The sequence below is a fragment of the Gymnogyps californianus genome, chromosome 4 (assembly GCF_018139145.2).
Source record: "Gymnogyps californianus isolate 813 chromosome 4, ASM1813914v2, whole genome shotgun sequence".
NCBI lineage: Eukaryota > Metazoa > Chordata > Aves > Accipitriformes > Cathartidae > Gymnogyps > Gymnogyps californianus.
Window position 1 is genome coordinate 80449541 of NC_059474.1, and position 12520 is coordinate 80462060.

The 12520-nt window shown below is 39.5% G+C and overlaps 1 pseudogene; it reads left to right on the plus strand.

The window, feature by feature from the left end:
• The first annotated feature begins 10087 nt into the window (after positions 1 to 10087).
• Positions 10088 to 11053, plus strand: LOC127016092 (bifunctional heparan sulfate N-deacetylase/N-sulfotransferase 4-like; annotated as a pseudogene).
• The last annotated feature ends 1467 nt before the right edge of the window (positions 11054 to 12520 follow it).

Here is a 12520-nt window from a genome sequence, read left to right on the forward strand (position 1 = left end):
ACAATTCAATAGGACCATGCTCAGTAGGGGGAGGTGAAAGATGAAAGTAAATTTTGTGTGTGGAATCTTTTTTTTTCCTTTCTCCCTCCCCGCCCCATTCTTTTCAAGAGCCAACCCAGGTAACCTTCCCATCACTTTCTAATGTTTTCTTGATGTGATCCAGTTGAGTCTTGCTGAAAGCACTGAAAATTTGGCTAGAGGCAGAAGCTAGTAGGAACACATTACTTCACTAAGCACAATGCGTACCTTCCAGGTGCTTATGTCTATTTAAGACATACATAGATATTAACTGTCATGTCTATATTCTACTGGTGTTCCTTCTATAAATGGAAAATGTACTGGGAGGAAGGGGAATGTTTGTTGTCAGTCCTGAAATATGGCATCTATTGTTTATTTTTCATGTTTCTACAAATATGTTTGTCATGTACCTAGTATATGTAATCGTTTATAATATAGTAGAATTAAGGAATGTATAAATGCTATTTTAAAGTAAGATTCCCCCACGGTAAATTAGATGTTGTCACATGTTGAAGTGAATTTGCATTGACAGATTCATAGTTTTCATAGACAACTTTCTGAAAACAGAATTCAGAAATATCAGTAGAAATGAGATGAACAAAATTTTCTGTGACTGAATATATCTTGAAATTAATATTGCAAAGCTTAAAGCATTAACCCTACTCCCAAAGCATACCTTCAGATTGGAAAGTAAGTGAAATAAGTGTGACAGTAACTCAGGTTACTTGAGTAACCTAGTCAGTTTTGGCTGTCTGATCAAACATGCTACTCCATGAAAAAAATAGTCACTTTTTTATGGTTTAAAAGTAAAGTGGAAGTTTGTTAAGATTAGTTGCAGAAGTCTGAACTTGGGTAGTCTTGAATGATAGACTCAAAGAAATGATAAATGCTTTGGAAACTAGAGTTATTGATTAGTTGGAAGAATGGAAGATGGACGCATATCATAAGTGTCAGGGGGAACTGAGGGGAAGAAAGAATTTTAAAACTTAGTTCAGGCATATTTCAGGACAAGTACTAAAGGTTTAATTTATAGATGATCAGATCTACAAATTGCTTAAAGCTTGAATGTGACAAAGGATTTATTATAAGAAGATTTTTGTGAAAACCTACCTTCACCGGTATTGTATCAATTTCTTCTTTATTTTGAGGATCAGGATATCATTAGCTGATTTAACATAGATTCAGTTCAGATCACAACTTGCCTTTCTGTTCAGTAAATGCAGTCATCCTCCCAAGACTCAACTCTTTCAATGAAACCACAAATCCAGAATAGTGTGGAAGTCCAATTCAGCTAATAATGTCTATTAAAACCATTGAACAAAGGGTAAGAAAAATGTCTGGCATTGTGGAAAATAGCTAGCGTCTGCCTGAATGAATGTTTCTCTCTTTGCACTTTATTTAATCATTTGCTATGGTGGTTTTGTTCTTGCCTTTTAGGATGACAGAGGTATTTCAGAGCAAGACTCTATCATTGTGTTTCTGATGGGAAAATTAGCACTTTTGTTTTTTCCTGCAGATTATGATGTGCTGTTAGTGGCAAAGCATTATCTATTCTGTCAACTAGCTTACTATGGACTGCTTTCTCTGATAAATGGAAGCTGGTTGGAGTCTTTCCAAAAGCACTGATGAGTTAGAAAGTGAGGTTTGATGTAAGACCACAAGTCACTAAGAGACAAACCATTGTATATGTAATGAGGTTGATCAGTATTTCTAGGTCCTAGCGTAGGTTAAGTTAACATTTGCTAAGTGAACATTCTACAGTACTGTATCCAACAATGTCTAGATGTATGTATGACCCCACAAAACACAGAACAGTAGTTATAAAACTAGTTTAAGGCTCCTGAGTAAATGGATATTAACCTGACAAATTAATATTTTTCTCCCAATCATAGATATAAGCCTAGTTCTAATTATTTTTTTATTTTTAATAAGATTCTAACATGGATGGTATTTACTGCTAAAGACTTCATTATAATATATGACCATTCATGCGTGCATATAAAATTTGAATTAATAGAAGCCACAGAGATGAGTCAGCATTGTAGATTTATGTCTGTTTTAATGTCGTGAGAAGGATCCTCTGAGAAGACAGAAAAAAATGATTTAGAGTCCCATCATTTAAGAAGTGAAGCCCCTCTCAGCAGCACCTGAATACCTTTAAGGATATACAGGAGAACTTTTCATAAATTACCTGGTGCATTTAAAATAAAGGTTACTCAGAGTAATTATGTAGGACAGTCCAATATAGTAGGGTGGGAAATTACTTGAGTCCATGAATTTCATTTGTGTCCTGTCAGAGAAAAATCAATTAGAGGTATACATTGGGGATTGCACTTTTGTGGAGAAAGGTAGAGCATGTGTAAGATCCCCTCGTATGTGTGTCTAAGTTCCTCCAGATCACTGTTTGGTTAGGGGACTCCACATGAACTGAGCTAACCCCAGCAGCTATCACAAGACCAGCCCCACAATAATCAGTGGGGCTTATATGACTCCATTAAGATACTATGTGAGTTCCTTACAGACTTCAGTGCCTTTACATGCACAATAAATCAGAGGCAGGGAAATGTTAAGAACCCCTTTATAAAGGAGGAGTTGAGAGACAGAGAGGCTAACGTACAGTGTGACTTGGATGGACTTCTAGGGTAGGATTCGTGTGGTCTTCTGCCATCTAAACTGGTACATTCTGTACAAAGCAATGTTTTATTTTACTCAGAAAGAAAGTAAGGGGGATAGAAAGGTCCTTCATTTTATTCTTCCGTAGCTTCATCATGTAATACTCGCGTGGTCTGAGGAGTCCAAGGTGTCTGTCCTTTCCCAATGCAAGTTTCCAAAACTTGGAAGAGGTGCAAGAGGTGGAGGGAACCGAGCTTTGTGAAGCTCCTTTCATACAACCGCTTGGGAATTCTTCCTGTAACAACCCCAAAGAGTTGCCAGATTTTGTTCTAGAGCTAGTTGGAGTGGCCTGACAGACACGTGTTCCCCTTGCATTTGCCATCACTTAACGCAGGAAAAAGTCGTGCAACATTTTAGAAACAGGAATCAGAGCTCACTGTGAGACTTCATAGGAGGAGAAAGCGATAATCATTTTAAAACTGATTTAATTTACCTGTAGTCACACTCTTATACCCACATACTCTCAGGCACCAAGATATGTGTGCCCCAGTGGTCTCTCTTGCATTCAGGCACCAAGATGCACATATCCAGGCAGCCTGGCCAAGATTCTTTGCAGTGCTGCAGAGGATGGGGACACTGGCTCGTACCGAAGTCCTTACCACATCTCCTGGACTGCTTCTCAGATTGCTGGTTGGCATAGAAGAGCTGACAGCAATCAGTGTCTCCACTCTGTACCACTTCCGTGAATCTTTAGGATTTACTCATTGTCCTTTTTCTCTGAATTTCTGTGTTGGAAGAAGCTGCATATAGATATGCTGGAATTTTGATAACCTGCTACTGTAGGAATCATCAACATATGCCATAACTCAAGCCCTTCTTTTGCCCTGCCTGTTGATGCTTCCACACTCAGACATTTATATTCATTCTCCGCTCATATCAGCTCCAACATTTCTATTACAGCTGAATATTTGTGGACAGTCAAGGGGTCTAGTGCTTCTGTTTGCTTCATTGCCCACAGTTACGTATCACTGTATATGTACCCAGAATGTTGTGGGGGTTTTTTCCTGGCTCAAGTTGGGTTGAAATGCCAAAATCTTGGAAGTGTTTGTAAGCTAATAATTGAGAAAGTTTTTGGTGTTACGTCAACTGTGAAATTTCATTTTGATGCTGACCTTTCTGAAAATACTATTCTAAAAATACTATTATTGATTTACATCTCTAAGCAAAAAGTAATCTCAAGCCAAAATTTGGAACCTGTCGTTTAGAAGATGTCGACATGGGGTGTTGTGACAACTGTGAAACTTCTTTTCAATTTAAATGAAAAAAGCATCAGAATCAGCCCTTTCCTTCTGAACAGCTTTTTGGTTTCAGCAAATCAGTAACAGTACAAGTTCAAGCAAAAGGTGCCCAGGAAGCTGTGAAAGTGATGCCCGCTGCCTTTTGCAGTACCCAGTCCTGAATTCTGTGGCATCCTGAAGGGAAGCCGCTGTGTTTGCAGAAGGGAAGAGCACAGAAGACCAGCACACTTCCAGATTCTTCACCTCTCTGAGGTGCAGTGGAACAGGTTAAGGTCTGAAAATGAGGTGGATATCCTACTTTTGTTTAAACAATGAGTACTTATTAATCTTTTCCTATAGTTCAGATATATGGAAATTTTGAATGTTACAGTTTTGATCTTAGGTTCTTACCACGTATGTGTGAGGTTTCCTTTGTATTGCACTACGTTGTGACCTACACAAGCTACATGTGTGTTGGAAGAGCTGCTGCTTTCTTTTTTTTCCATGCAGGATTGTGTGTAGTAGGTATATGGTCATACCTGCCACACTATGTCAGCAGGAATCTCTTTCTCTATGATATGTGAACTTCTTCACATAGATAAATGGGTAAATCAAGAACCCTGCAATCTTATTACGTGGATCATTCAGTCTGTAATTTTTACAAGGATCAATAGAACAGCTTTGCTGTGTCACTGAAGCAGCTTTTGACAGCCAGCTCTAAACAAATAATCAGTTTGGGTTAAATTTGGATCTGTCTACCTAGAAGATTGAGAGCAGAATTGGATTCCTTTTTTTCCTCTTCCAAGCTAAGATTTTTCCATCTGAATTAGAGCAGTGCTCAGCCTGACCTACCGAGATAGAGGATATGGTAGGTTTGGCTTGTCGTCATGACCCTATGGTTCTACTTGCTTTAAGTAATGATAGGATAAACCTGTATCTCCATATATCTGCAAAATGCCGTGTTAGACAACATGTGTGATAGCTGTAGTTGTGTTGTTTATCTAGTTGTTGCTGGCTTAGAGTTCACCATGTGTAAATGAGATTGGCCTAGCTTCTAGGATTCCTTTATTAAGCATTTTAGTATATAAGCATCTTTTTCCTAATTTCCAAATTAATTCTGGTGGTGGGGAACTGTCCTGGTTTTGGCTGGGACAGAGTTAACTTTCTTTTTAGTAGCTGGTACAGTGCTGTGTTTTGGATTTAGTGTGAGAATGATGTTGATAACACGCTGAAGTTCTAGTTGTTGCTAAGTAGCGCTTATCTTAAGCCAAGGACTTTTCAGTTTCCCATGCTCTGCCAGCAAGCAGGTGTGCAAGAAGCTGGGAGGGAGCAGAGCCGGGGCAGCTGACCTGAACTAGCTAAAGGGGTATTCCATGCCATGGAACGTCATGCCCAGTATATAAACTGGGGGGAGTTGGCGGGGAGGCGCAGATCGTGGCTTGGGAACTAACTGGGCATTGGTCAGCGGGTGGTGAGCAGTTGCATTGTGCATCACTGGGTTTTTTCCTTTCCTCCCCCCTTCCACACTTATAATTCCAAAGATATCCTGATTATAGATGGCTGTATAAAACTGCTAGCCAGAAATAATGTCAAGACTTGACAGAGCTTCAGCTCATAAAATTGTTGTAGTTCCATTTACTTTATTAGAGCCGTATCAGTTTACATCAAATGTGGAACTTACGTAATTATATTATTATTATATTTATTTCTTTCTTTCTCTATTTCTTGTTTATTTCTTGCAGTATATTTTATGTGTTCAAATAAGTTAGTAGAAGGATAACAGACAAGCTAAAAAAATAATGCTGTTCTCTGGCCTGCCATTGAAAAATCCCATTAAGACTATAATTGATTTCATAATACATATGTTCTCATCTTAATTCCATTTTCCAAGAGTCTGTAATGGAAAAGGAACTTTCCTGAATGAGGAAATAGGCTTGAGATAATGATATGATAAGAAGAAAGAGCATCCAGGTACCCCAATGGAAAATTCCTTCTGTTCTGCTTCTGAAGCTACAGAGAGAAATTCAGTAAAAAGTAATTGTCTTTCTCACTCTGAAGAGTATATATCATCTGCAGAAATTAGTTCCATTTTTTTCCCCTAACCCATGAAGGTTTTTTGCTTGTTTATCTACAGAAACGTTTTACATTTTACAAGTCCCACCAAGAGAATCAAAATATTTCACACCACACAGAGGAGTAGGTTTTTTGGGGGAGAGGCAGTCTGCAGCATTCATACCCTCCCACCCCTGACAAACAGGAATAGTTTGTCCCAAGTTCTTGGAAGATAATGAACAAATACACTTCTTATCCTAGATCTTCAAACAAGAATTTGCTTGATGGGGAGTGGGTGTTTGATCAGCTTCTTAAGGATTTAGAGAAAGGACTTCCACTTCATAAGAGCTGGTTAGTGTCCAGTCTAGGTTGTTAAGACCGTGTGTTCACCAGGTGATACCCTGCAACTGCATGGGAGGTGTTTAAAATATTGGTAGCACAAAAGATTGCTCCTTGATAGAACCATTTTGTTCCATCCAGAGCGATGAGGGAGCTTCTCTGCTTGGCCACTGGCAACAATCCAGTGTTTGTATAGCAAAATAAACCTGCCAGAGAATCAAATACTTTGTTCTGCAATCCTTAGCGTGGTTAATTTTGTGTTGAGTCATTGTTGACTAAAATGGTCTTCCACACCAAAACTTGATTTTGTTGGGAGCCAGAATAACAGCTATTTCGGATAACCGTCTCTTGTCAAGACTGTTTTAGAGTTTGGGGTTTCATTGCTGTGCCGGGGGCAATAACAGAAAACCGTGCAGGTTGTTAGATGTTGTGGCAGGTTGTGTTGAAATTCTCAAAGGCAAATAAGCAATTGGCAGTTGTCACTTTATGGTTTTTGTCTCAAGGATTTTCTCAGTTATGTCACTTTGCTAGTGATTAGTTGGATAACCAACACCATTTTTATTATGACGTCTGTGTGAATGTTTGAATTGACTTCTGTCAGTTTAGCATGTTCCACTTAATAATTTTGCAAGGTAATATTTTCAGTTAAGTTTTTCTGCCATCTAGTAGATGATTTCCAATTCTTCAGCCTCTTCTTGTGAAATAATATGTTGTCTTTGCAGTACACTAGCTTGTATCTCGTTTAAGCTGAATGAAGCCTGCAAAGTACTTCTACCAGTTTTCTAATCTAGTATTATCCCCGTAAGACTCTATGTAGTCCTGCTGTAGACACAGTTACTGGACAGTGATTTCGATGAGTTCTTATCAAAATAACTAAATGAGTGATGAAATCAACAAATGTTTTTTACTGTTTTCTTCTTCAGTTTAACCAGTGGCAGCTACTGTGCTAATAAATAGATGGTGATATAGCAGACAGCTAATATCACCACACCTTAAAGCTGCATTTTAATTTTCCTGACAAGTCTGTCTCCTGTTTTAGCAGCAGAATTTTTATCCTCATTACAAAGAAAAAAAAATTAAGTGTATTTTTAAAGTTTCATTTATATATTCTTGACAGAATCAAAGAAAAATTGTTTAGGAATTACTAAAGCATCTGATTAATTGCAGGCCTTTTTCTCACTTAGTTGCACATTAATCTTGAATTGCTACTACACTCTTTCTGGTGACTGAAAGCTCTCCATTATTCAGGGGCCATTTCCAGCTGTCTGTGTTGGTAGCAGCAAATGACACTCATAGGTCTCTGCTAAGAAGCTGCCTAAATCTGAAAGCAAACAGCACAGCAGCACCATAACAGAGCCAGAACATCCTTTGGGGCTGTCTAATCCATCACTTGACTGTGAGATGAATACAATATTTTCCCAAATTTGTCTCCAGCAAAATGAATTTGTGTGTAAAATCCCAGTGGGAGAAATTTTGTTGTAACTCACAACACTGGTAGAACTCGACTTTGCAGTTACTGCTGATTTATCCTGTTGTAAATAGGATGGGAATATGACTTAGTGTCTTGATATAGCAGAGCCTAACGTTATCTGTGTTATCTTCAGCCATAGATTAAATGGTGATCATCTAAAAGAAATTCCCTCCCTCTTCCTCTTTCCCCAGTAATCTACTTTATATTAAACTAACTGTGGGTTTTTTCTATCTAGCTATCCTGCAACAGGCACAGAATTATAAATATGACGCATACCCAAGTGTTTATAAGCTTCACTTTGTAGAAAGAGGAGCTAGGTTTGTCTCACTTTCTTTTTAGTTAGTGCTTTTCTGTACTCTCAAGACTTACGTCGATATGGTTTGAATGAGTCAGCTGTCTTTGCCTGAGCCACATACATATACAGAAAGAGAGCAAGAAGATGACGGTACAAAAAAGGGGAGGGGGTGGAAATAACCCCACACGCCCCCAGTATGGGGCAGCTGTTATACGACAGAGTTGGTGTTTCCCCGTCAGTGTGTGCCCTGTTGCAATTGTTGGGGCAGGATGAGAAGCTGCATTGCAAACTGTGCTGAGTAAGAGAGCTGTGAATCATTCCTGCTGCTTGAGTCTTTTTAACGGGCTCCAGGCAGAACTGGATTAAGCCAGGCAGGGTGCAGTTGCTATAGCTGCTGCAAGCTAAGGGCTCTCCTCTCTCTTCCTGGCATTTGTAACATTTGTCCTGCACAAAGTCAGAAACAAAATATTATTTTTTTAGTCCAGCCTGGAGGAGGGAACGACATTGCCCTGGTGGGAGTTGCTGGGGAAGGACCAGAAGGCTGCGGTGCAGCTGGCGGCTACCATTTTGGAAAATGTTGCAAGGCGGCCCTGCAGCTGCTTGGGCGTCCGCTGATTATGAGAACAGCTCAACCCTTGGGACCGTGCATCCAGGCGGAGATGGGCTTAGGAAGTGGTAAATGTCCCACAGCCACCTGACAGGTCCTCTGCAGCATGCCTGGGATGGGTGAAGCTCTGCACCTGCTTCACAGGTGGGACACAGAGGAGGGGACATGAAGTTGGGTCCCAATTTCTTGGGCACTTTCCTTTTCTGGGCTGCCCCACACCATGTCTGGCACAAGTGTGGAGGGATGAAGGCAGCGGGGAGTCACCCTGCCAGGCAAGGAACAGGTCCCAGGAGCACTTGGAGGAGACCCTGGCGGGGAAACCAGACCTGGCTCCGGAGGATTTGCTTGAGGTAGGAAACCTCTGTGACTGTTGAGCTGCCTCAGCGTGGTCTAGAGTGGGAAGATCTAAGCACAGCCCCTGGGAAGGCTGTGGCAGAGGTATGCCTTAAGTAAATGAATAATTCCTGACAGATCTTCCCAAGGTTAGACATGGGTTTTGGTCTTGACCACTGACAGTGCCAAGTTTTTTGGTCCTTATTTCGTTAGAAAGCATTTGGACAGGGGACTGGCCAAATTATGCAGCTGACACTTTGTGTTCCTCTATTCCTCCCTGAAGTGTCTTGGAGGTTGTGTCCAGACAGCACGAAGTCTGGATATCCATGCAGCCTGCCCTCCTCTGTTAGAAAGGAATAGAGAGTTGTTGCTGTTGGTGCTATAATGGTAATGAAAGCTCGTTTGCCTTTACTAGTTTGCCATTCTTCAGAGGTATTGTATTTCTTCCCCATGACTTCTGAATAGAAAACCCAGTGGTTGGTCTCTCCTTCCCCTTGCCAGCATTTCCTTCTCAGTGCCCGTTACTACCTGATCAGAACTGTGTCTACTGCAGATAGAAAGACTCGTGTTGTCTGCAGTGTGTGGAACTGGGCCATCTATCAAAAATTAGCTGGCCATGGTATCTTAATGCAAATGAACATTACTTACAGCATTTTCCTTTTGGCTATTTTGTGTTCTCAGCCCTTATTCTTTGATTTCAGTATGCAAGCAAAATTATCTTTTCATTTTAATGTCAATTGAGAAGTAAATATTGTTGATTCTTTTTCTTTCTTTTCAGGCATTGCCCTTGGAAGTTGAGAAACTTCTTGTATGTGATATTTACATGAAACTATAGTGGATTAATGAATTGCAACATCACAACTGAGTTTACAGATTAATTGTTCCATGCACAGTTAACATATAACTTACTGAAAATTTTCATGTATGTACAACATATCCAATTCACTTTAACAGGCATTGATTATTTATTGCAATGGTTTCATATGTTAAAGATTGCATCCAAACATGGTGGGTTTTTTGTTTTTTTTTTTCCCCAGCTTACACACAGTTACAAGGCAAGACATATAAGTTTAAAATCATGAACTGTGGACTCTGTGGTCAGGTTTCCTAGACATTTTTGAAGACTGGTTGGTCTCTTGACTTTATTCTGTATGGTAGGTATTGCTGTTTCTGCTTACTATTTGTTCAGTGGACATAAGCAAGAAATGGAAGTTTCTAAGACAGTCCTCAGAATGGGATGTGGAGACATCAAGCTTTTGCTTTCTCATCTGCTTGAGGAGAAAACAGAAAAGCAGTTGATGTACCCAGAACTGAAGCGGTTGTCCTGCTATTAGTGGAGAGACAGTATTCACAGCTGGGGCAGGACATAATTGCAATCCCAGAACAAGTCGATTTCAGTAAAACATGGAGATTTGGGCAGTGGGCAAAGTTGAAGTTCCAGGTCTTATTGATAAAGGAAGGGGAAAACATGCACTGATTATTTATGAAGATATTTTAAAATATGTAAATACAGGTGCACAGCATAGAAACATTTAGGACGGGTATTGTTCAGATTGCAGTGTTGGTATGATTGATTTTCATAAGGCCAATTGGCTCAAAGCGCCTTTAAAAGGATTTCCATTGCATCTGTATAACAGCTCAGGTCTTAACGATTGTTGTGTTAACCACCATTCTCCTTTACTTCGTATAACCAAAGCTGCTGAAATTGCAATGAGACCACTGGCTGGTAAAGACTGGACAATACTCCAGTTCAATCATTCCACACATGAATAAATCCTGTTAGCTTGAAAAAAATCATTGAGACAGCTCCCAGAAGGAACTTCTCAAAGTATTTTGTATGCTACAGTTTGTTTGGCAGCAATTAAAACTTTTGGCTTCACGAGCTAATCTTTGTAGATGCCATCTCGTTTCTGTCACAGAAAAGGCTCGCCTGGTTCGTGGATAGGTACATTCTGGTTGATACAGGTGGCATCTGTGTTGGGACAGAGGGAACAAGAATGAATGCCAGGGATGTGCAAGTAAAAGGGCAATTTTGTGAGCATGTGTAATTTTAATTAGCAGGTTTACCAGGGTGATTACATTTTACTGCATTCATTATGGTGCCCAGCAACAATACACATTGTGTTTATGAACTCCTGATTAGAAATGCAGCAAATGTGTACTGAGATAAAGGGAGAAGATCAAGTCTTCAAATGAAGGTATGTCTCTTTATACTAGTTAAAGCCTGACCTATATTTACCTAGCTAAATCTAAACTTAAAAGCAGTGTATTTCTTTGTGATTATGGGCATAATTAAGGACATGGACCTGTTGGAGCAAGTCCAGAGGAGGGCCATGAAGATGATCAGAGGGCTGGAGCACCTCTCCTATGAAGACAGGCTGAGAGAGTTGGGGTTGTTCAGCCTGGAGAAGAGAAGGCTCTGGGGAGACCTTATAGCAGCTTTCCAGTACCGAAAGGGGGCCTACAAGAAAGCTGGAGAAGGATGTTTTACAAGGGCATGTAGAGATAGGACAAGGGGTAATGGTTTTAAACTGAAAGAGGGTAGATTTAGATTAGATGTAAGGAAGAAGTTCTTCACTATGAGGGTGGTGAGGCACTGGAACAGGTTGCCCAAAGAAGTTGTGGATGCTCCCTCCCTGGAAGTGTTCAAGGCCAGGTTGGATGGGGCTTTGAGCAACCTGGTCTAGTGGAAGGTGTCACTGCCCATGGCAGGAAGGTTGGAACTAGGTGATCTTTAAGGTCCTTTCCAGCCCAAACCATTCTATGATTCTATTTTGTTCCATATATACCAGTAAATTATTGAAAAATGTAGTGTTAAATAGAATACTTTATGTTTATTATCAGCAGCATAAATTCATTGTTTAGACCTGCTTCCAGTGAAATCAACTGAAATTTTGTTTCTGATTTCACTGAGACCAGGATTGAAACAATCCATATTGATGTGGGAAATGAAGGTAGCCAAATTTTTGAATGTGATTGAGCATGTGTAATAAAACATAATACCATCATTCATCTTAATAGGCACGATAAAAAAAATAGTTTTCATACAGCCTACAAGTCAAACAAATGAATTAAAGTCATTTAATTGCAAAATATTTTAAAAGTCATGATGATAACTTAAAAATAACTGCTATGCCAAATTTTAATAAGATAATGACAGCTTCATTAGCTTTAAAAATGTGCATAATTTACAGGAATGTTGTATTAGTATTGAGGTGACATTTTCTTTTTTATTCAGATTAAAATTGTGTAAATAGGTGATTTGAAATGCTCACATTGTATATTAAAATTAACTATTCAGGAATTAATTCTTCAGCTTCTCATGAGAGTTATCCTTATTCACACAGGAAGTCCCATTGACTAATGGCATTTCTCAGGCATAATCAGATGACAATGGGACAAGTATAAGAATTACTCATGTGAAAAATACCAACTCCATCATTCTTTGTTAAAATATTTGCTGATAATGGTTCTTTCCATGCAAATAGCTATTTCAATGTTCAGTGCTGTACAGC